This window comes from Canis lupus, chromosome 29, assembly GCF_048164855.1.
Source record: "Canis lupus baileyi chromosome 29, mCanLup2.hap1, whole genome shotgun sequence".
In the NCBI taxonomy this organism is placed as follows: Eukaryota; Metazoa; Chordata; class Mammalia; order Carnivora; family Canidae; genus Canis; species Canis lupus.
Window position 1 is genome coordinate 12016910 of NC_132866.1, and position 25910 is coordinate 12042819.

At 50.0% G+C, this 25910-nt stretch overlaps 2 long non-coding RNA genes across 3 annotated transcripts in view; one reads left to right on the top strand and one right to left on the bottom strand.

The window, feature by feature from the left end:
* Positions 1 to 11178: 11178 nt before the first annotated feature.
* LOC140620536 (uncharacterized) lies at positions 11179 to 14909 on the bottom strand. 2 transcript variants are annotated; one of them, XR_012020297.1, is made up of 3 exons: positions 14526 to 14909; positions 13604 to 13725; positions 11179 to 11567 (listed from the first exon to the last, which is right to left on the bottom strand). It is a non-coding gene; the product is annotated as an uncharacterized lncRNA (long non-coding RNA). The 2 variants fall into 2 exon arrangements; XR_012020296.1 differs by having other exon boundaries at positions 11179 to 11399; positions 14526 to 14900.
* A 132-nt stretch (positions 14910 to 15041) lies between these two features.
* LOC140620537 (uncharacterized) overlaps positions 15042 to 25910 on the top strand; it is a 43973-nt gene continuing 33104 nt past the window's right edge. Inside the window, exon 1 of the long non-coding RNA XR_012020298.1 lies at positions 15042 to 15254. This is a non-coding gene — a long non-coding RNA (uncharacterized lncRNA). The remainder of the gene's footprint in view (positions 15255 to 25910) is intronic.

Below are 25910 nucleotides of genomic sequence, written 5' to 3' on the forward strand. Positions count from 1 at the left end.
GGATCCAATAATAAGAGAAAAAGCAGATTTGAAAAAGAACCACATTGAATTTATTTATATTTATAAAAGATAGCCATTGAACTAAAGATATTCAGTGGATGGGTTAAATAGGTCAGGCGGGGATCCCTGGGTGGCTCAGTGGTTTGGCTCCTGCCTTCGGCCCAGGGCGTGATCCTGGAGACCCGGGATCAAGTCCCACGTCCGGCTCCCTGCATGGAGCCTGCTTCTCCCTCTGCCTGTGTCTCTGCCTCTCTCTCTCTCTCTCTCTGTCTCTCATGAATAAATAAATAAAATCTTAAAAAAAATAGGTCAGGCACAGACCAGAGAACATGAGTGATGAAATTATCTCAAATACAATGCAAATGATAAAGAGATGGAAAATGAGAGAGATTAGGTAACATGCACGCTCAAATGAGAAAGTCCAACATGGATCTAGTAGCCATTCCAGGATGAATAACAGAAGGTAGAATAATGGAGCAGTAGTATTCAAAGAGAGATAATGGATGAGAGTTTTCTCAAATTAATAAAAGTGATGAATCTTCACATTGATAGCAAAGAGTCCTCTGAAGTTAAAAACCAATAAATCTACTCTTAGATATGATAATTAAATTGTAGAAAACCAAAAAACAAAGAGAAATCTTAAAAACAACCATATGGCATTGATAAATTACCTGAAAAAGGACAATGATCAAGCTGATGGCAGACTTAGTAACAATGGAGACCAGAAGACAATGGGACTACATAATAAAGATACCACTATATTAGAATTGTCAATCAAAAATTCTATGCCCAAGTAAGAATGACAGCAGAAGAATGACTCATTCAGACAAAGAAAGTCTGAGACTCTATGGGTCACAGACCCTTCCTGAAAGGATTGCTAAAGGGTGTGCTTCGTTAGGATGGAGTTTAGCCCAGAAGGAAAAGGGAAGACCTAAGCAGTAATTTGGGACAATAATTTGGTAATTATGTATGTAAGTCTCAAGAAATAATGTATGAAAACCAGTACTTAAATAACAACCAGTGTGGGGGACTCAAAAACAGTAGCATGGAACTCTCAGATCACAACCATTTGGTGAGATTGGAGGCAAAGTGTTCTGAGGTCTTTGTGTCATGGAGGTGGAGGACAGGGATGTTGCTTAACTGGGAATCTTGTTAAGTACTCATATTAAAATATGCTAGGAACTAGCTACAATAGTATGAATTGACTCTGTGACTTTGAAATCAGTAGAAAAAGAATCTTTAAAAAATACTCTGATTGGAGCACCTGGGTAGTTCAGTTGGTTAAGTGTCTGACTCTGGATTTAGGCTCACGTCATGATTTCAGGGTTGTGAGATAGAGCCTTACATCAGGCTCTGAGCTGGGCACGGGGCCTGCTTAAAATTCTTTCTCTCCCTTAGGGCGTGTGGGCTCAGTCAGTTGGGTGTCAGACTCTTGGTTTTGATGCAGGTTATGATCTCGGGGTAGTGGGATCCAGCTGCACATGAGGCTCTGTGTTCAGCAGGGAGTCTGCTTGAGATTCTCTGCCCTGCTCACTTTCTCTAAAACAAATATATAAATAAATAAATCTTAAAAAAAAAAAGATTCTCTCTCCCTCTGTCCCTCCCCATCTCTCCTTAAAAGAAAAGAAAAAAAGAAATCTTTTAATTTTATTTTATTTTTAAATTTTCAAAATTTTTTTCTTTTTTAGATTTTATTTATTTATTCATGAGAGACACACAGAGAGAGGCAGAGACATAGGCAGAGGGAGAAACAGGCTCCCCATAGGGAGCCTGATGCGGGACTTGATCCCAGGACCCCGGGATCATGCCCTGATTTGAAGGCAGATGCTTAACTGACTGAGCCACCCAGGTGCCCCAAAAGAAAAGAAATCTTTAAAAGAAACCCCTGGGGATCCCTGGGTGGCTCAGTGGTTAACACCTGCCTTCAGCCCAGGGCGTGATCCTGGAGTCCTGGATTGAGTCCCGCATCGGGCTCCCTTCATGGAGCCTGCTTCTCCCTCTGCCTCTGTCTCTCTCTCTCATGAATAAATAAATAAAATCCTTGGGGAAAAAAAAAAAAAAACAACCCTGATTAGGGGCATCTGCGTGGCTCAGTCGGTTAACTGTCTGCCTTTGGCTCAGGTCGTGATTCTGGGGTCCTGGGATTGAGCCCCACATAGGGCTCCCTGCTAGTGGGGAGCCTGCTTCTCCCTCTCTGTCTACCCCACTTCCATGCCTCCTTGTGCTATCTCAAATGAATAAATAAATCTTTTTTAAAAAGCCAAAACCAGTAAAAAGTAGGAAAAGAGAAAAAAAGCAGCGAAGAAAAAGCAGAGTAAATGGAAAACACAAAACAGTGTGATAGAGGGAATCTAAATACTTCAGTCATCACAATACATGGAAGTGGGTTGCACTGGATATCTAAAAGAACAGATTAAAAAAATGCAACACCACCAACCCTTCAAATCCAACTTTGTACAGTCAAAAGTGGTTCATTTAAAACAGTAGAAATATATGGAAGAAGATACATCCAACAATTACCAACCAAAAGAAAGCCAGTGCTCCAGTAGCATTGTTATTATCAGAAAAAATTAATGAGGAATAGGGTCTTCCATCAATAAAAGGAACAACTCACTAGGAAGATCTACTTGGACTTGTATCCCCTACCAACATTATTTCAAAGTACACAGAAAAGTACACAGAATTATGAGAAGAAATGGAAACATCTACAGTTTTAATGTGAGATTTTACCACAGCTCTCTGGAGCATGACAGCTCTTGTAGACAAATTAGTAAAGACACAGAAATTTTGAATAACAGCTTTATCAGTCTTGATAGGATGAAGACAGAGAGAGGCCTAGCCTTGCATTTATCATTTAAATAAATATTTTCAAGCATATGTGGAACACTAAAAAAAAAAAATTGATCACTTGTGAACCCAACGCTAGTCTCAACAAACACCAAAGAATGACTGTCATCTGTAGACTATATTCTAAAACCACAATACTAGGAAATTACAAAAGTAGTGAAAAGTTAGCCAACAAAGAAGAAAGCTTATTCTCAGGATTTCCTACCACACTCTTGACATCCTGACATGGGACTTGGGAGCCAGGCTGATGGTTGCCACTGTGGGCAGTTATCCTCTGTTGTTCCTGGCAAACCATCCCTCCCTGGGCCAGTGTGTGGGTCCAAGGACAGAGAGTGCATTGCCAGTGAAGTCAGCGGGCACGGTCACTGGTGTGTGAGTCCTTGAGGGTGACTCCCTAGTGCCAGCAGCTGAGTCAAGGAACAAATTGGGGATGACACCTCAGGACTCTTATCTTTCCTTTTCTCTCTGGTTCCCCACTGTCTCCAGATTCAAGTCTGGATGAAATATCCACCTTCAGGCCCTAAGTAGCCTCTGCCCCAAGGGCTATGGGGTGCCTCTCTCTTTGACCTTTGCTTGTCTGTGGTCTGGACCCTGCTGGGTCTTGAGAGTGGGGTGGGGTACTGCTGCATGAACATCTCACTCCGTGTGTTGGCTTTAGGGTGGCTTTGGGTGTGGGCCAATGCTGGACCCCTGGGCAGAGGAGAAGGCCAAGTAGTGCATCCTAGGGAGCCTGAGTTCTGGTACGTACCTGAGGACCTGAGAGGTAGTGCAAGCCAGGCAGCCTACCTTCTGGTCTCTGCCCTCTCACGAAGCAGCTCCATGACCTCAAGCAAGTCACCACTGCCTTGTGTCCCATAGGATGTGCCCTTTTTAAGACCCTCACCCTTGAGGTAAGTCAGGAATCTGGGAGTTTTATCCAGGACTCGTGGTTGTGAGCAACAGAAACCCGTCTCAGACTGGCTCAAACAAAAGGGGAGTTGATCGGCTGATGAAATCGGGGAGCTCAAGAGTGTCACTGGCTTTGGACATGGTCGGATCCAGGGCTTCAAACAAGATCATTAGGACTCTACCTTTCTCTCTGTTGCTTTGCACTGCTGTCCTCAGAGCCAGCTTTGTCCCGGGGGCTCACGGTCCCCCACCCCCCACAGCAGAGCTGGCCACCTGTGGATCTGGCTTCCACCCAGTCAGCTTCAGAGCCCCTGTGGGAAGGTAAGGCCTCTGTTCTGGCCATTGGAGCACAGATCCCAGGGCTGAGTCTCATTGGTCTGACTTAGGTCATGTGCCCATTTCTGAGCCCATCACTAGGGTCAGGCATCTGGATGCTCTGCCCAGGGCTTGGTCAGGGCCTTAGCACCCGAGCTGGGGGTAGGGGTAGTGATTTGCCAAGACCTCCAAGGTACCAGGGGAGTAGCAGGCAGCTTAGAGGGGGTTGGTTTGAGGAGGGTAGATATGCCCCAAGGAACCATTATACCAGCTGGACCCTCTCTGAGGCCGGCGTGACAGCCCACACCCACACGAAGTGCTCCAGAGCCCAACAGAGGCAGGAATTAATCGTGCCTGGGGGGTCGGGAGGGCTTCTCAGAGGAGGTGATCTCCATCTGCCCTGCATCTCTCTTTACTTTCTGCCTGCACTCAAAGGCAGCCGAGACATGTGGTGACACAGGCCGACCCCGGAACAGGGACCTGAGCCTCCCTTCCACCTGCGGGAAGATGCTGAGAATCGGCTGCCGCGGTGCAAATCTGATTATCGGGAACGGAGTGGCTTCTAAGGGCTCCTGAGGACCGTGGGTGCGCATGTCTGAATATGGAAATTTAATAACCATGCTCGTCCTAACCCTACATCTCCGTCTGTACCACTCCAGAGAGAAAATTAGTCTTGGTATTTGCAATTTTGCAGACATTAGGGAACCGGTGCACGAAACACTGGTTCCTGAGCTCGCAGGTCCAAGGTGACAGGAGGTTGGGTTACTGGTACAATCCTTCCGTGTGAGAGGGCAGGCCTGAGGGGGGTCCCGGCCAGGGATTCTTCGTGTGGAATCTGGGAGGGCTCCTAAATTGGAGACAAAATGGTGCCTCTGTGTGTGTGTGAGTGTGTAAAAGCACACGTATGTGCCCTCAGGAGAGGCTTCGTTACATTTGTCAGCTTCACAAAGGGGTCTGTGAGCATCAAAATACTAAGAGCCCTGAACTGGGCCCAAAGCCCTCACATGGTGGTGGAAGGAAATGAAGCCTTGAGGAGAAATGATTCCCAACAGAGCCCTTCAGGTCAGTGTCTAAGTGCATCTGACCCTTCGATAGCCAGCTCCTGGGTGGGGGGCTCTTCCCCTAAACCAGGGGTTCCCAAGCCTGACAGGGCATCAGAACCCCCTGGGAGGCTTGTGAACCCCCAGTTTCCAGGGTTAGCTCCAGACCCACTGAGTAGAATAAGGCAAATGCCAGGAACCTGTGTGCTTAGCAGCCTCCCCAGGCAGGTCCAATGCAGGCCGCTGAGGCCCAGGGCTGGGGCAGAGGTCTGGGTCCATAGCTTGGGGGAGACCATGGCCTGAATGAGTGAATGGTCAAAAGGGCATCTTTGATGGGGGTGGGGTGGGCCGGGGGGGGCAGGTTTACAAGACCACCCAAAGGTCTGGTGATTCACTAGAAGGGCTCATGGGGCTCGGCAGATAGTCATGTCAGTGGCTAAGATTTATTAAAGCAAAAGGATACCAGGAGAAACAGCAAAGGAGAGGGGGCATGGGGCGAAGACCAGAGAAACCAGGCACAAGCTTCCAAGAGTCCTGACCCACGGAATCACACAGGACTAGCATGATTGTGACAGCAGGTGTGAGTGTTGCGTACCAGGGAAGCTTGTCTGAATCCAGGAGTCCAGGGTTTTACTGGGGGTCAGTTACACAGGTACCCTCTGCCTAGGATGTACCAAAACTCTAGACATTCAGGAGGAAAGGAGGTGTCAGCATAAGCCGCAGTGTTTGTACGGGCACCCCAGGCATTCCCTAACCTGACAAGCTGAGAAGCCCCTCTTTTCATTTAGGGCGTGTTAGGAATACTATGGAGGGACACCTGGGTGGCTCAGCGGTTGAGCATCTGCCTTCAGCTCAGGTCATGATCCTGGAGTTTCGGGATCGAGTCCCAAATCGGGGTCCCCGCGGGGAGCCTGTTTCTTCCTCTGCCTATGTCTCTGCCTCTCTCTGTGTCTCTCATGAATAAATAAACAAATAAAATCTTTTTTTTTTTTTTCAAAGGAATACTATGGAAATCCAAGTTTCCGGAGGAGGCCTTTTTTAGGGCAGCAGCCCTGGGTCTGTTGTGGGAACTCTCTTCTGCCCAATGGGGACACCAGCTGACTTGACCTTGACAGACACCGTGTCCTCAGTGCTCTGGGAGAAGAGCCACAGGGTGGCCTGGTGCATCAACACACCTGTGTCCCTGTGGACAGGTGGTCACAGCAGCTGTGGTTCATGGCCCCCGGGGGTGTGGTGGTGTTCCTGTGACCTCACCAAACTTGATCCTCTGCTTCTCTGTATCAGCAGCCTCCACTTAAAGTCCCAGGGGATGCGTCGGTTTGACCAATCCTGGGGCAGTATCTGGTATATTTGGCTTCTGCTGTGGGTGTTGGTCTCTGTCTCTTGTCAAGGCTCACAAGGGGGGTATATTTGTCTGCTGGGGACAAATATGGGTGTATCTGCTTGTCTTTTTGACAAAGAAATTTACTGTCTCACAGTTCTGGAAGCTGGAATTCTGAGATTCAGCTGTGGGCAGATTTGATTTCTTCCGAGGTCCTTCATCTTGGCATGTAGACGCTGGTGTCCTCTGTGTGTTCTCGTGTGGTCTTCCGCCTGTGTGTGCTTGCATCCTGATTTCCTCTTCTTATAAGGACCCTAATCGTATTGGATTAGGGCCCACTCCAAAGACCTCATTTAACATTAATTACCTTTTTTCCAAACACAGTAGTAACATTCTGAGGTCCTGAGGGTTAGGACTTCGACATATGAGTTTGAGAGAGGGGGGCACAATTTAACTGACCACAGTAGAGAATTTTCCCAAAGATAGACCAGGGACTTGGAAGAAAGCTAGGCATCACCTCCTGAAGGACAGAACTGGGATTTTAATGACCAGGAGCTTCTGTGGCCATGGTTATCACGTTCTGAGCTCTTACCCCGCCTTTTTTTTTTAATTTTAATTTTAATTTTAATTTTAATTTTTTTAAAATTTTTATTTATTTGTGATAATCACAGAGAGGGAGAGGGAGAGAGAGAGAGAGAGAGAGAGAGAGGCAGAGACACAGGCAGAGGCAGAAGCAGGCTCCATGCACCGGGAGCCCGACGTGGGATTCGATCCGGGGTCTCCAGGATCGCGCCCTGGGCCAAAGGCAGGCGCCAAACCGCTGCGCCACCCAGGGATCCCTCCCCCTCCTTTTTTTAAAAGAGTTTTTAAAATTTATTTATTCATGAGAGACACACACACACACACAGAGGCAGAGACACAGGCATAGGGAGAAGCAGGGTCCATGCAGGGAGCCCGATGTGGGACTCGATCCCGGGACTCCAGGATCATGCCTTGAGCTGAAGGCAGACGCTGAAACCACTGAGCCACCCAGGCATCCCTAACCAGCCAGGTTTATAGGAAAAAAGGCAAACTGGTTTTGTGCCATGAAAACAAACCCATTATCTAAACCCAGCCAGTGAGCAGGTGCTGAGCCTGTGCGGCTGACCCCTGGAGCTGGCACGGGGTCCCAGCCTCACGGAGATGCGGGGGAAGTCACTGGAGCTCCAAGCACCAGGCTCACTGGCTGGCTGGCTCTGTCTGGTCCGGGTACCCTGGGCTCTGAATTGCAGGTAAAAGAAGGCGGAGCCCCCCCCCCCCCCCCCCCCGCCCCTGCAGCATCCTTTCTTGGTTTCTTGAAGAAAGCCCCCTGGTTCCATAAATAAAGATCCTGGGAGTGGGCTGACAGCTAGAGACATTTTGGGAGCGGTGGCTGAGCTGCCACATTACTGGAGCGCAGGCCAGGGACCTCTGAGAGCCTTGTGGCTGGCGGGGGGTGTTGGGGAGCCATCAGGTGGCCACAGGCCTCCCCCTGTGCCTCCGGCTTTGATTCTGCTGCTCGAGGTCCCCTAAGGCCTGTGCTGACTGAGAGAGAAAGTGTCACCTCCTGCATAGAGGCAGAGCGGCAGGCAGAGGGCTCGCTGGGGGACCCAGGTGGGGTGATGGTGTCAAGGGAGAGTCATAGGACCTCCTGGGCCTCCATTTCCTTGTCTGCAAAATGGGAGCAATGGTCCCTGCTCAGCCTCCCCCACAGGATTGGGTGGGGATGGTCTACAGAAGGGAAAGCCACATTACCAGGGACCTCCCAGGTGTGAGGAGGCTGCATGGCCTCTTGGGGTCTATGGCAGGGAGGCCCAGATTTCACCCTGTGACTGCCCCAGGTGGGCTAATCACGGAAGGCCCTACCCACCGACCGGTCCTCAAGCCCTCCGGCAGCTCATAGTCAGAGGGCAAGTCTGGGCTGCTGTTGCTCCTGCTCTTGTTCCCACCCCACCTGCCATGAGCACAAGGCTGCTTTCAGACCTTACCTGACTTTGTCCCTTGAAATGGCAAAAAAATGCACGTTTCGGTTCTGAAGGGCAGAGGCTGCTGCTTTCCAGCTGGGGCGGCACGCCGTGGGGAGACCTGCACGGGACCTGCCGTGATGATTTGCTTGGAGTCTGCAGGGTGGGAAGGGGGGCGCGGGGCCCCCGCTCGTGCTGCCTCGTGCTGCGGGCACTTGAGATGCAATCTGGATGACAGTGGGTGGTTTTCGCTGGGAGAGAGCAGAAAGCAGCAAGGGGACAGGGGACAGCAGACAGCCCTGGGAATCCGGGGCCTGCCTCCCCAGGCTCTGCAGGCAGGGGCTGCCTGAGGCCTTTGTCCACTGCGAGTTCAGAGTGTGTTTTCTGTCATGCTGTGCTGGGCTCACTGGCCCTCGAGGGCATTGTCAAGCCACGGATCCCTTACACACTTGCTTCTCCGGAACCCATCTTCAAGTTTCCAGGTCCTTGGAAGCTCAGGTGAACTCCAGAACCTCAGGAAGGTCTGTTCTCAAGGGGTAGGCGTGGGGGGGCAGAGGGAGCCAGAAACTCCCACCTCAACAGCAGGGGTGGCCATTGGAAGATTCTGGTGATTGAGCACTGGGGCCAGAAATAAGGCCTGGATCATTTTAAATTAAGTCTCCTGTCCCAGACAGGGGGCACCCGGGCAGCCAGGCCTTGGGGGGTTGGGCAGACTTGCCCTGGGATGTGTAAGGTCAAGAGCTGCACCTACCGCCCTTAAGAGAATCCTCTTCCAGGAAGAGGAGACAAAACACATTTCAGTTCAGATGCATTTTAAGTCAGTTCCTGCATTGCTCCTTGTTTGGCTTCTAATACTTAAAGACTGTGATTATTTTTTATTAAGACTTTGAAAAAAGAGAGGTATTAGGTTCACAATAAAATTGAGGGGAGGGTACAGAGCGTGTCGTCTACGCCTGTCCCCACACATGCATGGCCTCCCGCTCGCCCCCACCCCACCAGAGCGGTGCGTTTGTTAAAACGGATGAACCTCCATCCATGCAGCATCATCACCCAGAGTCCATAGCCTGTAAGACCATTCACCTCGGTGGTGTATATTCTGTGGCTTTGCCAGTGGATGTGACATGTGTCCATGATATAGCATCATGGCCACCCCCACCCCCAGCCCAGGCTTATATATTTTGCCCACACTTATGTCAGCAAACCATGTTTCCAAAGAACCTCTTGGCAGCTGGGATCTGTTGTCCGAGATGTGGCAGGAGGGGCCCCCTCCTGGTTTAGGAGTCGGGCTTTGCTATCCACTTACAGAGAGACCTCAGCCACGTCACTACAGTCTCGGGGAACCTCAGCCACACTGTCGGTGACATGGGGGCAGAAGCCCCTGACCAGGGGAGGCTAAGGTGAGGAGGTGGAGGCATGCTGTGAACTGAGGAGTGGGGGGGGTGCAGTGGTACTCGGCCTCTCCTCCTGGTTGCTGACCTCTGCAGGGAATCCTGATCCTTTGTCACCTCACTGCCAGAGTGTGTGTGTGTGTGGGGGGGTGATAGGGACAGCAGGGAAACAAGTGGACAATTTGCTCCAGCCAGAGCCGCCCGCCAGGGCTGGATGTGCTGTCTGAAGGGCGCCCCCTGGTGTCCAGCACCCGGGTGATGAGGCCTCGTCTGGCAGCAAGACAGGGACGGGTTCCCTCTTCCCTGAGTTTATAACCTTCTCTTTTCCTGATCCAGTTCCGAACTGAAATGTGAAGTAGAACTTCATGCGCTGAGCAAATTCTGCTGGGCCGCCCTCCCACTCTCCCCGTGTGCCAGGATAGACTCTGCATGGGAGTAAGTGGGCACGTAACACCCACCGCTTGTTCTGAAGTCCAGGAAGCTTGCAGTTTCTAGGTCCTGCTTATGCAATCTTTGTCTACCCCAAGGTCATGTACATATTCCAGTTACTTCCTAGAAGCCTTTGTGTTACTTCGTGTGGCCTTTGCTTAACAAACAAACTAAAATTTGCTTAAAGAATAGAGATGAGTTGGTGGCAGGGGTGGGGGGGCGGGGTAGAGAAATTCAGTTTTGGGCAAAAATATGCAAGAACACCTAAGCTTTGGTTTCTTTAGCTGGGAAATTATTGGCCCAGGACGTTGTGATGTTAAACGAGATGATAAAGTGCTCAGAGTAGGGGCTGCCACGCAGTGAGGGAGCTCGATGGAGGCTATTATTGTTTAGGACCTAGCTAGTTGGTTTTGTTCTTTTTTCTAAGATTTTATTTATTTATTCATGAGAGACACAGAGAGAGGCAGAGACACAGGCAGAGGGAGAAGCAGGCTCCCTGCAGGGGGGCCCGATATGGGACTCAATGCCAGGATCCCGGGATCATGACTTGAGCCGAAGGCAGGCGCTCAACCATTGAGCCACCCAGGTGTCCCACTAGTTGGTTTTAAGGCTGGGGCGGGGGATCCCTGGGTGGCGCAGCGGTTTGGCGCCTGCCTTTGGCCCAGGGTGCGATCCTGGAGAACCGGGATCGAATCCCACATCGGGGTCCCGGTGCATGGAGCCTGCTTCTCCCTCTGCCTATGTCTCTGCCTCTCTCTCTCTCTCTGTGACTATCATAAAAAAAAGAAAAAAAAAAAAAAAGGCTGGGGCGGGGTGCTCGAGCGCCTGGCTCCGGGGTCCCACACAGAGTTCAGCCACTCGCCACTGACAAAATCCAAAGACAGAGAAACAAGTGGCGGTGGACCAAGAAAGGAATTTTTTTCGGGGAGGCCAACACCAGGAAGACAGCAGACTCGAGTCCCAGAGACTGTTTTGAAAGTGCTGGAAATACTTCCAGGTTATGTAAGGAAAATGTAAGGTGGGTGGGGAGGTGCAAGTGAGCAGTGAAGGTCAAATCCTCATTGTCTTGGAGTCAATCAAGGGGATGGGGCTTGCTGGCTCTGAGTGGTCCTGATGCTCGAGGGGTAGTTTTGGTTCCCATCAGGGGGTGCTTTGTCCTTAGGGTCTTCCCCCTGAGCCAAGAGACAAGCTGAGAAGAAGAAAGTTTGAGGTCAAAATGGAGGCAGCTGAAATCCTCTTTCATGGCTCTCCAGCATTCTCTTTGACAGTCCTGGTCACGGAGGTGGTTTCCATTTTTCCACTCTTACTATCCACACTGCGTAAATATGCTTGCAAACACAGGCATTTGAGAGTATTTCTGCAAGACAGATTGTATCTAGGTTTTTTTTTTTTTTTTTTTCAGATTTTCTTTTTAGAGTAATCTCTACACCCAACACAAGGCTCAGACTTAAAACCCCAAGATCAGGTGCTGCTCGCCCTACCAACTGAGACAGCCGGGCACCCCAGATTGTGTCTATTCTTGATGATTCCTTATACCTCCCTTCAAATATCCCCACCAAGTGAACCGGAGGAAAGGACTGCGCAGGTCCCCCCCCTCCTCACCCCCTGCCTGTGGGAAGGGGTGAGCGAGGAGCTGGCAGCTGAGAGGCTGCTGGAGGAAGGCCAGGAGGAAGACAAATCTATAAGATTTGCCCTCAGAAGGGGGAGAGTGGCCAGGATGCAGGTGTGGAAGGAGAGTGTTTGCTACAAACGGTGAGAAAATAGCTTGTGGGAGCCTTTGTTCCTTGCGAAGAGTGATTGCCTTTGATGGGCTGTTAATAGGAGTCATTACGTGGTTATTAAGAAGGGAATGCAATGAGCCCAGCTCTGAATTGCTAAGTTCAGCGGTCTTCTGGTTTAACCATTGTCTTTCCCTCTGCACAGGAGTACAGGCTCCGTCCTTAGAGCCCCCTAGGAAGGGGGTGGGGGTGGTTTGACATTTTAGCTCCACAGGACAGACAATGCCTGCAGGTGCCAGTTACCACCTGGGGTAGCTAATGGGAGGGCGGGGGTGGGGAAAGCAGTGGGAAGGAAGAGACTAGAAGGGAGGGTGGGGGTGGGCCACAGAAGGCAGAGTGATGGAGAGATATGGGAAGAGGGAGAGGGAGACAGTGGGAGAGGAGTGAGCACAGAGAGGCAGAGAGCAAGAGGAAGAAGGCAGGGAGAGAGAGAGAAGGAGTGGGGAGAGGAAAGGAAAATGAGAAGAATAGTTGTCCTAAATTCTAGGGCCTGGATTCCAGCCCAGCGCCAGAATCATCAGCACCACCTGTAAACAAATGCAGAGTCCCAGGCCACCCAGCCCTACTGCTTTACTTTCCGCATTTCACAAGATCCCCCTGGTGATTACTCTGCATGTCCAAGCTTGACGAGCCCTGGTTTGGGGCTCACCAGGGCAAGGGACCCACATCTGTCCACAGGCCTGGGGTTAGCGTTGGCCATGCCTGACCAGGAGGACTCTCCGCGCAGAGTCAAGCTGGGTGTGACCTTGCTTGAGAAAAGTGCTCAGGACGGGAAGAAAGGAGGAGAGGGGGTTGGAGGGCTTGGGGAGGGGGCAAGTTTGGGGTGTGTGGTCAGAGGTGTTGCTAAGGTGACATTCACAGAAAGTGCTGGAGGGAGAAGCAGCCCATGCAGCTCCCACGGGCTCTGTCCTGAGACCTTCACTGAATTCTTTCATTTCCCCCTTATGCCCCCAGAGGAAGGTTCACACCTTCTGCATCCTCAGGTGTTCAGGCCAAGTTCACTCTGAAGCCAAAGCCAGGAAGGATTTGAGCAGTTCTGGCCCAGTTATCTGCCTGCCTGGTGCAAGGGGCAGCTGGAAAGAAGCATCTTTGCCTCCTCCTGCCCACCCCCCCACCCACCTATGCTTTCCGGCCTGTGTCACCTGGGATCTGCCTCATGCCCATTCCTGGGAGCTCTGCTCTTCTTCCCAAAGCCAGAGGCCTTTACGCTTCCCCTAAAAAGGTGGCTAAAAATGCAGACGGTGGTGGTGAGGAGGGAGTGACAATGAGGGGTTGTTGGGGGACAGCTACAGGCCTCCAGTACAACCCCCTTTTCATGGGCTGTGGTCAGGATGGTGAGTGACTTACTGGAGACCCCTGGTCCCATAGCCAGAGCCTAAACCGCCCTGGATGCTGGCCTGTCAGTGCCCCCACAGAGCACAGCAGTCTCCTGTCTGGGGATTGGTGGTGACAGGCCCCGGGAGTGGCTGAGTCATAGCAAAGGTGGGTGCAGCCGCAGACTCAGGATCCGGAGCCCAGGGTGCGATTCCTGCCAATGCCATTGGGCAAGTCCCTTTACCTGTCTGGGCTTCACTTTCCTTACCTGTAAAACGGAGGTAATAAAAATCGCACCTACCTGTCGGGCTGTTTAGAGCGTAACTGCTCCGAGCAGTCAGTGTAGTAATCCACTCTGTCCGTACCATATTGCTTCATTACTGCTCTGACTTCCTCCAGTTTGGCTGGGGGAGCCTTTCCTGCCTGTGGAGAGGAGTCGGGGCTGCATGCAGGGTGCTAGGGGAGAGAGGACACGCTGGGGAACACGTGGGTCACCCACGAGCCAGGGCGAGCCTGGGTCAGGGTTGAACAAGGCTCCACCTCAGGCCGTGAACGGAGCTCGAACAGGAGAACAAGACCTTGGAGCACAGTGGGGCCACCAGCGCCACCTCACCTGAATTTGAGGGGTTTGCAAAGTTGGCAGTGCCTGCGGGGACAGAAGGAGGACATTGGGCTCCTCCACACATTCCGATCCTCCGGAACACCCACCCGGCCAGTTTTCCATTGGCTGCCCCACGTGTGTTTGGAAGGAGATGGCAGGCGTTGGGGGTGTTTTGCCCCAAAGGGCTCTTTACGCCTTCCATCCTGCAGCCACATCCTTGTGTGCAGGTGACAGTCATGGGGGGACCAACCAGGGGTTTGGTCCAAACTAGTTTTATATATTTTTTTAAGATTTTATTTATTTATTCACGAGAGACACACAGAGGGAGGCAGAGACACAGGCAGAGGGAGAAGCAGGCTCCCTGCAGGAATCCCGATGTGCGACTCAATCCCAGGTCTCCAGGATCATGCCCTGGGCCGAAGGCAGGCTCTAAACCGCTGAGCCACCCAGGGATCCCCTAAACTAGTTTTAAATGCATTCAGGGTGCCATCTCAGCCTAAGTGTGGACCCAGGGAGAACTCAGAGCCTCTGCCACCTGCTGGGGGTCCAGCTGGCTCGGGCCAAGCCCGGCGCTCAAGGCCTCCGTGCCCTGGACTTGGGGCCCTCCTCTCCCTCATCTCACCTGAGCAGCTGGAAGCCAGGGTACACCTGAGCGAGCTGATCTCTCTGCCCAGGAGGCCAGACCCACTCCGTTCCCTGCTGACTCCACAGCAGGGCCCACAACTCTCAGGCACATTGTCCCGCCCCGTCCCTGACCTGGTGGACACTTTCCTCCTCCTGCAGGCTGTGGGGGGGCTCCTTGCTGGTTCAGCATCTCGTTTCCAGACTATCTGCTGACTCGGTGAGTGAAGGAGTGCTCTTCCTTCTCTCCAAGGAGGTCTCTATGTTTGCTTTCTAGAATTAAGGCTTTCTCATTACAGTCTCTGCTCCTGCTTCCCACCAAAATGTCAAGGAGTTCCCACTCTTCAGCATAGGGAATAGAAAGGAAACTAAATTTATCTGGCGTTTGTTTTGCATGAATAGCATGGAGCCAGCCTTTATCAGACCAAGTGTTTCAAAACGAGAAGGTCTGGCTGAAATACTGTTTTTCTCCTCCTGTCCTTTCCTTTCTCTCCTCATCTTTACAAGGCTGCTCCACTCCAGATCACATGAATCAGAGTCTCTGGGGGATGGAATGGGGCTTGAGGGTTTTTTTTTCTTTTTCTTTTTCTTTTCTTTCTTTTAGGTGTCCTAGGTAATTCTAATGTGCAGCCAGGGCTTCAGGGTAATTGTTTTCATTAGGAACAGAAATCCCAGAGGCCATCGATATGGAAAGGAGCAGCAGTAGCTGTAGTAATACCACTGGGACCTGGTATGTTTCTCTCTCCTTTTTTTCTATTGTCCTTTATGTTGGCTCTTCTTTAGCCCTAACCTCTGAGTCACAAGATGGCTGCAGCAGCTCCTGGCTTTACATCCTCAACTTCAAGCCCTCCGGAAAGAATATCCAGCTGATGACTCCATCTCATTGGTGCTTGCTCTCCCCATCTCGGCTGGCTTGTTTCTGTTATTCATTTCTAAATGTAGGTTTTCTCCAGTAGAGGGACTGGTGCATTTTCAACTTAGGATGAGTGGGTAGTTGTAGTGGGGGATGTGTGAGTTGCTGGGGGAGCACAGAGTCGGGTTACTGGCCAGGAGAGGTTTGGTGACAGCTAAGGGGAGGCCTAGAGGAAAGAGTGTTCCCAGCAGAGCAACTAGAATGTACAAAAGCTAGAGGTGAACCTGGGAGGATTCGATCCTGTGGTCATCAGCAGCCCGCTGGGGAGGTGTGATATTGTGGTTTATAATAAGAAATATGTCTTTGGTCTTTATCCCATTTCTGGCACCTCCTAAAACCCTTGGAATTTACTAAGTGGTAAGAGGATAAATGTGCCTTAGGTTATTTGTAACAAGCCCCTTTCAGGGCACCTGGGTGGCTCAGTCAGTGAAGCATCTGCCTTCAGCGCAGGTCCTGATCCCAGGGTCCTGGGATGGAGCCTCACATGGAGCTCCCTGGTCAATGGGGAGTCTGCTTCTTCCTCTCCCTCTGCTGCTCCACACCCCCTCCCCTTGTACTCTGTCAAATAAATAAATAAAACCTTTGAAACAAGGCTTTTTTGATGGGACCTGAGTTTACATTAATGAGGGGCCTTTAGGAAAGCCCCCAAGGCTGGGGCTGGTTGCCAGGGCAACCAACCACGTAGTCAGAGGCTTGGCACTTTTAGCCCCCATCCCACTTTGGGGAAGGAGAGAGAGGAGCTGGAGGCTGGATCAGTCACCAGTGGCCAATGGTTTAATCAGTCCGGCCTACATAAGGAAGCCTCCATTAAAAACCTTAGACTTGGGGATTCCTGGGTGGCTCAGCGGTTTAGAGCCTGCCTTTGGCCCGGGGCATGATTCTGGAGACCTGGGATCCAGTCGCACATCGGGTTCCCTGCATGGAGCCTGCTTCTCCCTCTGCCTGTGTCTCTGCCTCTCTCTCTCTATGTCTATCATAAATAAATAAGACCTCTTTTTAAAAAAAAAACCCTAGACTTGTGGGTGCTCTCAGAACTTCCAGATGGGTGAACAAGAACACGACTCCGTGCTAGAACGGTGGCACACCCAACTCCGTGGGGACAGAAGCTCCTGTGCTGGGGACCCGTCCAGACCTGACCTTGCCCTATGTATCTCTATCTGGCCATTCCTTGGTGTCCGCCCGTATTCAAACTGGTTATCTAGGAAGTAAACTGTTTTCCTGGGTTCTGAGCCACTCTAGTACTTCTCTTTTATAGCCCGTGGGTCAGAAGTACAGGTAACAGCTTTTGGATTTGGGATTGGCATCTGAAGTGTGGCGGCCAATTTCGTGGGGTTGAGCGGGTGTCAGAATTGCTTTGTGGTCTGGGGAAACCTCCCCCTACGTTTTGGTGACCATAAGTGCTAGAAGTGTTGAGTACTGAGACTGAGCACAGGTGTTTCCCATGCTGGAGCTAATAGGTACATGCAGCCTAACAAGGCATATAGTTTAACAAATTAAAAATTAAATAGTGCCCTCCGAGGCTTATAATGCAAAAACCTGCAAAACCCTATTTCTTCCCCCCTTCTTGATGCTCAGTGGTAACAATTTTTTCTGCTTTTCTAGAAATGTGTTCTAGGGGCACGTGCGTGGCTCAGTCCGGTTAAGGGTTCGACTCAGGTCATGATCTCAGGGTCCTGAGATTGAGGCCTGTGCTGGGCATGGAGCCTGCTTAGGGTTTTCTCTCTCCCTCTGCCTCTCCTCCCACCTCTCTAAAAGGAAGAAAGAAAAGAGAGAAAGAAAGAAATGTCTTCTGGTTTCTGCATTTGTTCCAATGTTTACGCTGCTCTTGATGTTTCCATTTTAGACACTGATGACTTCCTACTCTGGAAGATGGGGATTTAAACCTATTTCAGCCTCCCCTGCCCCCCGCCCCCAGATGTCCATCCCTTAACCCCCTAAAACTGTGTTACCTTATATGGCAAAAGAGATTTTGCCGATGTGATTCAGGTTAAGAACCTGAATGTGGGCAGATTATCCTGGGGTACCTGGGTGGGCTCAATCGAATCACCTGAGTCCTTAAGAGTGAAAGGCAGCAGAATGGGTCAGCGATCTGACAAAGGAACGGGAGGCAGGAGAGAGTTGAAGTCCCCAAAGATGCAGGATGGGGGCCCAGAGTCAGGGACTTGTGGGCAGCCTCCAGAAGCAGGAACAGACCTCAGCTGAGAGCCAGCAAGGAAATGGGGACTTCAGCCCTACCCGTGTGGCAAGGAACTGAATTCCACCCACAACCTGAATGAGCAAGGAAATAGATTCTCTCCTAGAGCCTCCAGAAAGGACGCAGCCCTGCACGCACATTGATTTAGCCTAGTGAGACTCATTTCAGACTTTTGACATCCAGAATGGTAAGAAAATAAGTTGTTATTTTTGTAAACTACTATATTGGTTTGTTTGAACCACTAATTTGTTACAATAGCGATAGAAGACTAAAAGACCTCCTACCCTGACAGTGCATACTTGTGCCATCCCCTCTTCTGGTGTATTTACACATTTATGTGAGATTACAGTGTTTTCATTAATAAGGCTAAATATTGTTCCCAACTGATCCACCTAGTGAACCGTGATTATTTTTTTCTTATACATTTTGTTTACTTGAAATTAATAATTGCCTTTTTTTGGTTTACTTAATTTTTTGGCACGCTTATGAATTCAGCCCTAAATATTTGGTCACAGTTGATCCATCATGGGCTTAGCTGCAAAAGATTATACACTCTAGCTAGAGGAGGAATTCATTACAGGATGTTGACCAGCTCCAGGATTTTGGGTTTGGTGACATCATGTTCAGGGACCGTTAGCAGACCACAGGGCTAGTCAGGGATGCCCATCTTCCACTGCTCTTGTCCCTGAAAGTTGGATGGTTTCCCCCTCTTAGCTGCCCTTGAGAAGCAGGTGTTTTTCATTGACACCTGCTGCTTTTTCTCTTGGAATGAAATCTCACCTGCGTTCCGCCCTCCATTGGTGGGGCTGAGGTTACATGTTCACACCCCAGCTGCAAGGGACTCTGGGAGAGCTCCCCTTGCATCTGGATTAGTTGCTCTCCAGATCTGCTTTATGGAAGTCATTCTGGGAGCTCCCTTCAACATCTTTCCAGGTATTTTCTACCCCCCCATCTCTGTGTTGGACCCTCCCATTTCCTGAATTCCTTGTCTTTCTTTTCCTCGTGTTAGTCTCCAGTAACAAGAGGAAGAACATTCTTGATTCTTGCAAGTCTGAAAATGCCTGTTCTATCAGCCCACTGACAGTTTAGCTAGAAACAGGGTTCTAGATTGAGAATACTCTTCAGAATTTTGAGTTCTATTGTGTCCTAGCTTCTGGGGAGAAACTCCATACCATTATAATTGTTGCTTTTTTGCGCGTAGATATTTTTTTCCTCTATCTCTCTGGACATCTGTAGAATCTTCTCCCTGGTTCAAATTTCCCTGTCACCATGCCTTCATGTAGGTTTGTTTTTACCCATAATGCTGGTACTTGGTAGGCCTTTTTTTTTTTTTTTTAAATTTTATTTATTTATGATAGTCACACACAGAGAGAGAGAGGCAGAGACACAGGCAGAGGGAGAAGCAGGCTCCATGCACCGGGAGCCTGACGTGGGATTCGATCCCGGGTCTCCAGGATCGCGCCCTGGGCCAAAGGCAGGCGCCAAACTGCTGCGCCACCCAGGGATCCCTTGGTAGGCCTTTTTGATTTGGAAGCTCAGGGCTTTTATTTTGAACTTTTTTTTTTTTTTTTTTTTGATGACTTCTCTGTTCTTTCTTACTGGGATGCCTCTTATTTTGATGCTGGATCTCTTAAAGTTCTCCACCCTTCTGTTTTTCTTCTATCTGCTCTTTTTGGGGAGGTTTTTTCCTTCCTTTTTTAAAAAAGATTTTATTTATTTATTCATGAGACACACACAGAGAGAGGCAGAGACACAGGCAGAGGGAGAAGCAGGCTCCATGCAGGGAACCTGATATGGGACTCAATCCCGGGACCCTGGGATCACGCCCTGGGCTGGAGGCAGACACTTAACCGACTATGCCACCCAGGTGCCACTGGGGAGGTTATTTTTTTTATCTTCAACTTCCAAACCTTTATAGGGGATGTCATTTCTACTGTCATAAGACTGTATTTAGTTCTAAGTATTAAAATGATAGTATCCTGTTCCGATTTTATGGATTTAATGTTTTTGTTAAGTCTTTGAGAATCTAAGATCTTAGAAATTAATGATTGTCTTTCCCCCCAAAAGATTTTTCTCTTCCTGCACTTTCCTCCGAATTATTTTATATACAGTTGACCCCTGAACAACATGAGGGTTAGGGGCACTGACCCACTGCACAGTTGAAAATCTGCATATACCTTTGAACTCCTCCAAAAAACTGAACTAATAGCCTACTGCTGACCACAAGTCTTACCGATAACAGCTGATTACTGCGTACTTTGTCTATATACTATATTCTGACAAATTGCAGCTAGAGAAAAGAAAAGTTATTAATCATAAGAGAGGGATGCCTGGGTGGCTCAGCGGTTGAGTGCCCTCAGCCCAGGACGTGATCCTGGAGACCCGGGATCGAGTCCCACATTGGGCTCGGAGCCTGCTTCTCCCTCTGCCTGTGTCTCTGCCTCTCTCTCTCTGTGTCTCTCATAAATAATAAAATATTTTAAAAAATCATAAGAGAAAATACATTTATGGTATTGTATCAAAAAAAATCTGCATCTAAGTGGACCCACACAGTTCAAGCCCATTTTTGTTCGAGGGTCAAATGTACTTGATTATTTTGGTCTGGCTTTCACGTTAGAGGTTTTGCTCCTATCTCTGGTGGCCATTGCTTGTCCAGCCATATAATTTCAAGGTAGGTATTAGTATGCTGATTGGATGCTCTGATTACACGAGTGGGCTTGCCACCTGCAGACTTCACAGCTGGGCTGTGGTTTTCAACCCCTGCACATTAGAATCACCTGGGGAGCTTTTACAACTGGAGGCCTGACCCTCCCTGACTAATGAAATCGGAATCTCCGGAGGGCTGGGTTCTGGGATTGGTTGGTTTTTAAAATTCCCCAGGGTAATTCTAATGGCAGGTCAAATTGAGAACCTGCTGTAGGGTAATCTGGCTCAGCTCTCTTGGGAAACAGCAACAACAGCCAATATGTAAGTAGATTCCCTGCACCGGGAATCCTCCGCGTCAGACCCACTGTGCTATCTCCCTGCTCTAAAATAGAAACTACAGGAAATAATAGAGAGTAGGTGTAGGAAATTGTGTTTTCTTTGATGGAGTTTAATTCCAAATTAAGTTTTCCTGAAAGAAAAACAGGGAAAATTTTTTTTTTTTAACTATCATTTGTCCTTAGAGGACACAAAACAAGTGTGCTAGCACTTGGAGATCTTTTCTATTGAGAACTTCTCCCATGAATAGATTTCCAGGAGCACCTGGGTGGCTCAGTCCCTCCAGCGTCACCTTTTGATTTGGGCTCAGGTCAGGATCTCAGGGTCCTGGGATTGAGCCCCGCCTTGGGCTCCCTGCTTGGCAGGGAGTCTGTCTCCCTCTCTCTCTCCTCCCTCTCTTCCTCCTCCTTCTCCCCCTGCCTGCCTCCCACCCCCACTCTCGTGTGTGTGTGTGTGTGTGTGTGTGTGTGTGTGTGTGTGTGTACCCGTACTCTCTAAAATCTTAAATTTTTTCCCCCAATTTCCTTTTTTGCTAGCATTCTGAGATCTGAGTGGTGAAAGAAGACTGGGATTCTCAATATCTAAGTTTTGACTTTAAATGTCCTGTTTTTGGCGCAGGTTCCCCACCCTCCCTGGGTTCCTGGATGTCCCCCAGCATAGCGATCCTGCTTCCTGTCTCCAGTGAATCAGCCTCCAGTCCTCCACGGGGGGGTGCGGGTGGCAGGTGGCAGAAGGGGTTTGGCCCAATTACAGGAGTGGAAGGAGTCACCAGGGTCTAACCTCTGCGTAGTAGTTTGTAGTTCGCTTTCAGTGAATTGACGTTGTTTTCAACCCTGTTCTCTCTCTTTCTGCCAGGGGTACCCTGATCTGGTGTAAATCTTTTTCCCTTCTGTTCTATCCGTGACAATTTATCCATCTGCTCTCCAGGTTCCAAAATCTTGTTATTGCTCTTTCTCCTTTTTTTCTTTTCTTTTTTTTTTTTTGCTCACCCTTATGTGTTTTGTTCCTTTACCAAAGGTGGTAATGGGATTCGGGGAGGACTCCCCGGTGAACGTGTTCGATCCATCCTCATCCATCAGTCGTTTTCACCATGTCAATGGTGAAAAAAGTTCAGTTCATTTTCACCAATGAACTCGTAGTAGGAGTTAGTAGGAGTTCATTGTGCTGCTCGGTGTGGACACGTGAGTGATTTCAACTTTAGCGAGTGGCTGCGTTCACAGTTTCACAGTTAACTCTTCAGGTGTAATTTATTCTCCCATGAGGCACAGATTTCACTGCGAACAAAATGGTCTTTTGGAACCTTCCAGCGTGATGGGCTGTGGGGGTGGAAAGGCTCTGTGTAGAACACTGATGGCACAAACTTTTTTTCTTTTCTTGAGACCATTTGGTGTCCTTTGTGCACAGAAATGTCACGGAGCGGATCATCGATGCCGCTGAGTGGCGAGCTGGGGGATATTTGCCACACTTCTGGCTTCACGTGGGTTTCTGTTCACAACTGCTGCTGGAATGTGGCCCATGGGCTTGCTTTCCCAGAGAGTGAGAGCTGCACATCTCATTTTTTTGTTTGGACATAAACATTCCTTCCCTTGTTGCCAAACGACTGGATTTGTAACGTTGAGCTCTGCACCCTGGACTGAGAAATGCATTTCCTGGAAAGAAAAGAAGTCGGGTTCCTGGGGATTTGACTTTCCAGGGAGGTGTCTTGAGCTAGTAGGGATCCATGTGGTTCTCTTTTTGACCAAGTGGTGGAGGCAGGGGTTAGAGGGGTGAGGGGTCCCCAGGAGAAGCTGTTGTCCGTGGCCCCTGTCTGCTGCCTGGGGTGGAGGCAGGCGTGGCTGTGGCCAGGGGGAGGACCAGGTTCCTTGAGAAAGCCCCCAGATGGCAGGTGGGGAAGGAGGCGTCCAGAATCCGGACTCTTGGCTGCAGGCAGGCTGCCAACTCCGGTGAACTTTTGACAACCCATTTCGATATTTTATCCTCCCCACGGTGGAGGCAGCTCTGGGGGAGTAGAAAGAGGCCATACTGCAAGATCTTGCTGGTTAGAGAGCCTCCTCCCCTCCACCTCTCGATGAGGGTCTGCAAACTTTTTCTGTATGGGGCCAGATAGCTAACATTACAGGCTTTGTGGGCTGTGCAGTCTCAGTTGCACATATTTTTGTTTCGTTTGGTACAACCCTTTAAAAATGTTAAAGTGTTCTCAGCTGGCTGGCATCCGAGGAGGCTGAGGGCAGGAGTTGGCTGGAGGGTCGTGCTTTGCCAAACCCTGCATCATGTCCCTCCAAGTATTTCTCTCCTAAAGCCTCCCACAATCTGAATGATTTTATTGTGCTTGTTTTCTGCTTCCTCTGTGAACTTCACAAGGGCAAGAGCCTTGGCTGCTTTATCCTCTGCTCTGTCTTTAAGGCCCAGGGCAGTGCCTGGCACAGAGGGGCCTTCCAGGATGAGCTGAGTGATTGAATGTGTTATTAGTTCTAATTTCATCTCTGGTAACTCATCTGTGAAACAAGGGACATGACCTGGGTGGTCTCCGGAGGGACCTTCCAGAGCTTAAGTTCTGAGATTCTAATTCACGGAGCAGCGTGGGACTTGGGTTCATATTACAGCTGTGTGTGGACTCTCCAGACCTCCCAGCCCACGTCTGAGTGCAGAGTGGGGGTGAAGCAAACAGCCCTAGGAGCAGAGGGCTGCCTCTGGCCTCTCACCTACATCCTTCTGACATATTGGCCCATCCTGCCTGTGCTCTAAGGGGGAGTTTTCTTTCAAAAACAACATTGGATCCTATCCATGCTCTGCTGATAGTTTGCTGCTCCAGCCCCTGCAAGCAGGTCAGGTAGTCAAATTGTACAACTGGTCTGAGCACAGGGTCTGACCAGTCAGGACAGGTGGCTGCCTGCAAACCACTGGAGCTGCCATGGTGATGCCCACAGCTGTCCTCCCTGTGTCCTCTACTTCTTCAACCTTACCCAGCCTGTCACCTGGGTGTGAGCATTCCCATACCTCCTTTCTTTATTCCTGCTGATTCTTCCAGCTGGAATGGCCTGCCCAAAACTGCTTTTTTTTTTTTTTTTTCCTAGCAAATTCCTTTGCATCCTTTATTTTATTTTTTTAATTTTTATTTATTTATGATAGTCACACGCACACACAGAGAGAGGCAGAGACACAGGCAGAGGGAGAAGCAGGCTCCATGCACTGGGAGCCCGACGTGGGATTCGATCCCGGGTCTCCAGGATTGCGCCCTGAGCCAAAGGCAGGCGCTAAACCGTTGAGCCACCCAGGGATCCCCCTTTGCATCCTTTAAAACCCAGCTTAGCTATCAGTGTCTCCGTCCCCCAGGCACACTTAACTGCTCCCTTACCTGTGTTCCCATAGTACTTTAAGTCTTCTGGGTCATTACGCTTCTATGGTATTATTATTATTTTAAGATCTTATTTATTTATTTGAGAGAGACATGGAGACAGAGATAGAGAGAGAGAGCATGAATGGGGAGGAGACGGAGAAGCAGGCTCCCCCCTGAGCAGAGAGCCTGAGATCCCTGCGAAGGCAGATGCTTAAGCAGACTGAGCCACCCAGGAGCCCCTTGTATGGTATCAGTGTCATTGCCTCAGGTTTGTCTCCCCTCTGGACTTGGTCCTTAAAGCCTGGCTCCTAAAAGCCTCAGTAAATGTTTACAGAATGAAAGGGATTTAAATCAGATGAATGAGGCGCACACGGCTGATTTCAGGGACGATGAGTCTGGCATCAGGATGACATTTCCTCTCCTGGGTTTGATACTTGGCTTCATCACAGTGGTAAGTAGGCATTTTTGTGAGGCTCTTGCATGTTGAGAGAATTGGATGGCAGCACCGGGCAGCTGGTCCTTTAAGAACTGGCACCTGTTCTAATGGTACCGCAGGCCACTTGGGCCACCTGCGGGGAGTTACCTCATTGCTGGGGCCCTGGTTGCCTTTTCCTCTGGAGGGATTGCAGCATTGCCTCTGAGGTCCCTTCTGGAACTAAAGTGTCAGTTGATTCCACAAAAGAAGTGTTGTGTTATTAAATCGTCTTCTTTATCTGCTGATCAAATACTACCCAGTATTTAAAGATTTATTTAGGGATCCCTGGGTGGCGCAGCGGTTTGGCGCCTGCCTTTGGCCCAGGGCGCGATCCTGGAGACCCGGGATCGAATCCCACATCGGGGTCCAGGTGCATGGAGCCTGCTTCTCCCTCTGCCTGTGTCTCTGCCTCTCTCTCTCTCTCTATCTGTGACTATCATAAATAAATAAAAAAAAATTAAAAAAAAATTTATTTATTTATGAGAGACCATGAAAGAATGAGAGCAAGAGCCAGAGAGAGAGAGAGAGAGAGAGAATCTCAAGCCAGCTCCATGCTGAGCAGGGAGCTCGAGGCAGGGCTTGTCTCATGACCCACCGACCGACCGTGGGATCACAACCCGAGCCAAAACCAAGAGTTGGCCACTCAACCAGTTGCACCATATAGGTGGCCCAAATGCTACCCAGTCTTTTTAAATGCCTCCCTTGGGAAACTCCCAGGTACCAAACTGGAATCCCTCTGTAGGACCTCCATGCTCCTTAGCACATGTGCACATGACCTGTAATTCTGGAATGTCAAGGCTGTCTGTATGGAGCCCGCATCCAGCACTGCACAGAGAACGCACCTGTCACCTACTGCTCAGCCTTCCTGACACTTGTGCCCCTTCCTCAGTGAGGCTCAGAGGGGTGCAGGGAATGGCTGAGGGTGTGCTCTCCAGCCCACCCCTGAAGTCACCTAGAGATTAGTCCCTGCACACTGGGAACATCCTTTCCGAGGCTGTTCTTGGGGCAGATGCTGGCCTGTGTGCATGGCTAGTCTGAAGTGCTAGGGAATCATTAAGGCCTTGGCAGGGAATAGAATGGACACCCGAGTGGGATCCCTGACATCCCCGTGCTTAGGGACTGCTCACAGAGGGGAGGGGAGAAAGGAATGCCCCTGGGATGGGGGCCTGACCATTCCTGATGAGAAGGGCAAGGCCAGCTGGTGGTGTGACTCAATTCTCCTACTCCCCTGTCCTGCCACCCTCACCCTCTTGCTGGGACCTCCATTGGATGAGCCCAGCCAGAAGTTGAGACACCCAGGGCAGGGTGGGGGAGGCCAGGAAGGCATCCAGCTAGCGGGGCTTCCATGCTCCTAGCCTGCAGTTGCATCTGAGCAATCTCTGGTACAAAACACAGCATCCTGTTTTCGTGATCCTACTGCTCCTGTTCAATCAGAAAATGTGCCAGTCCCGGAACTCAGTGTGTGGCTTTATTTCCGACTGGATG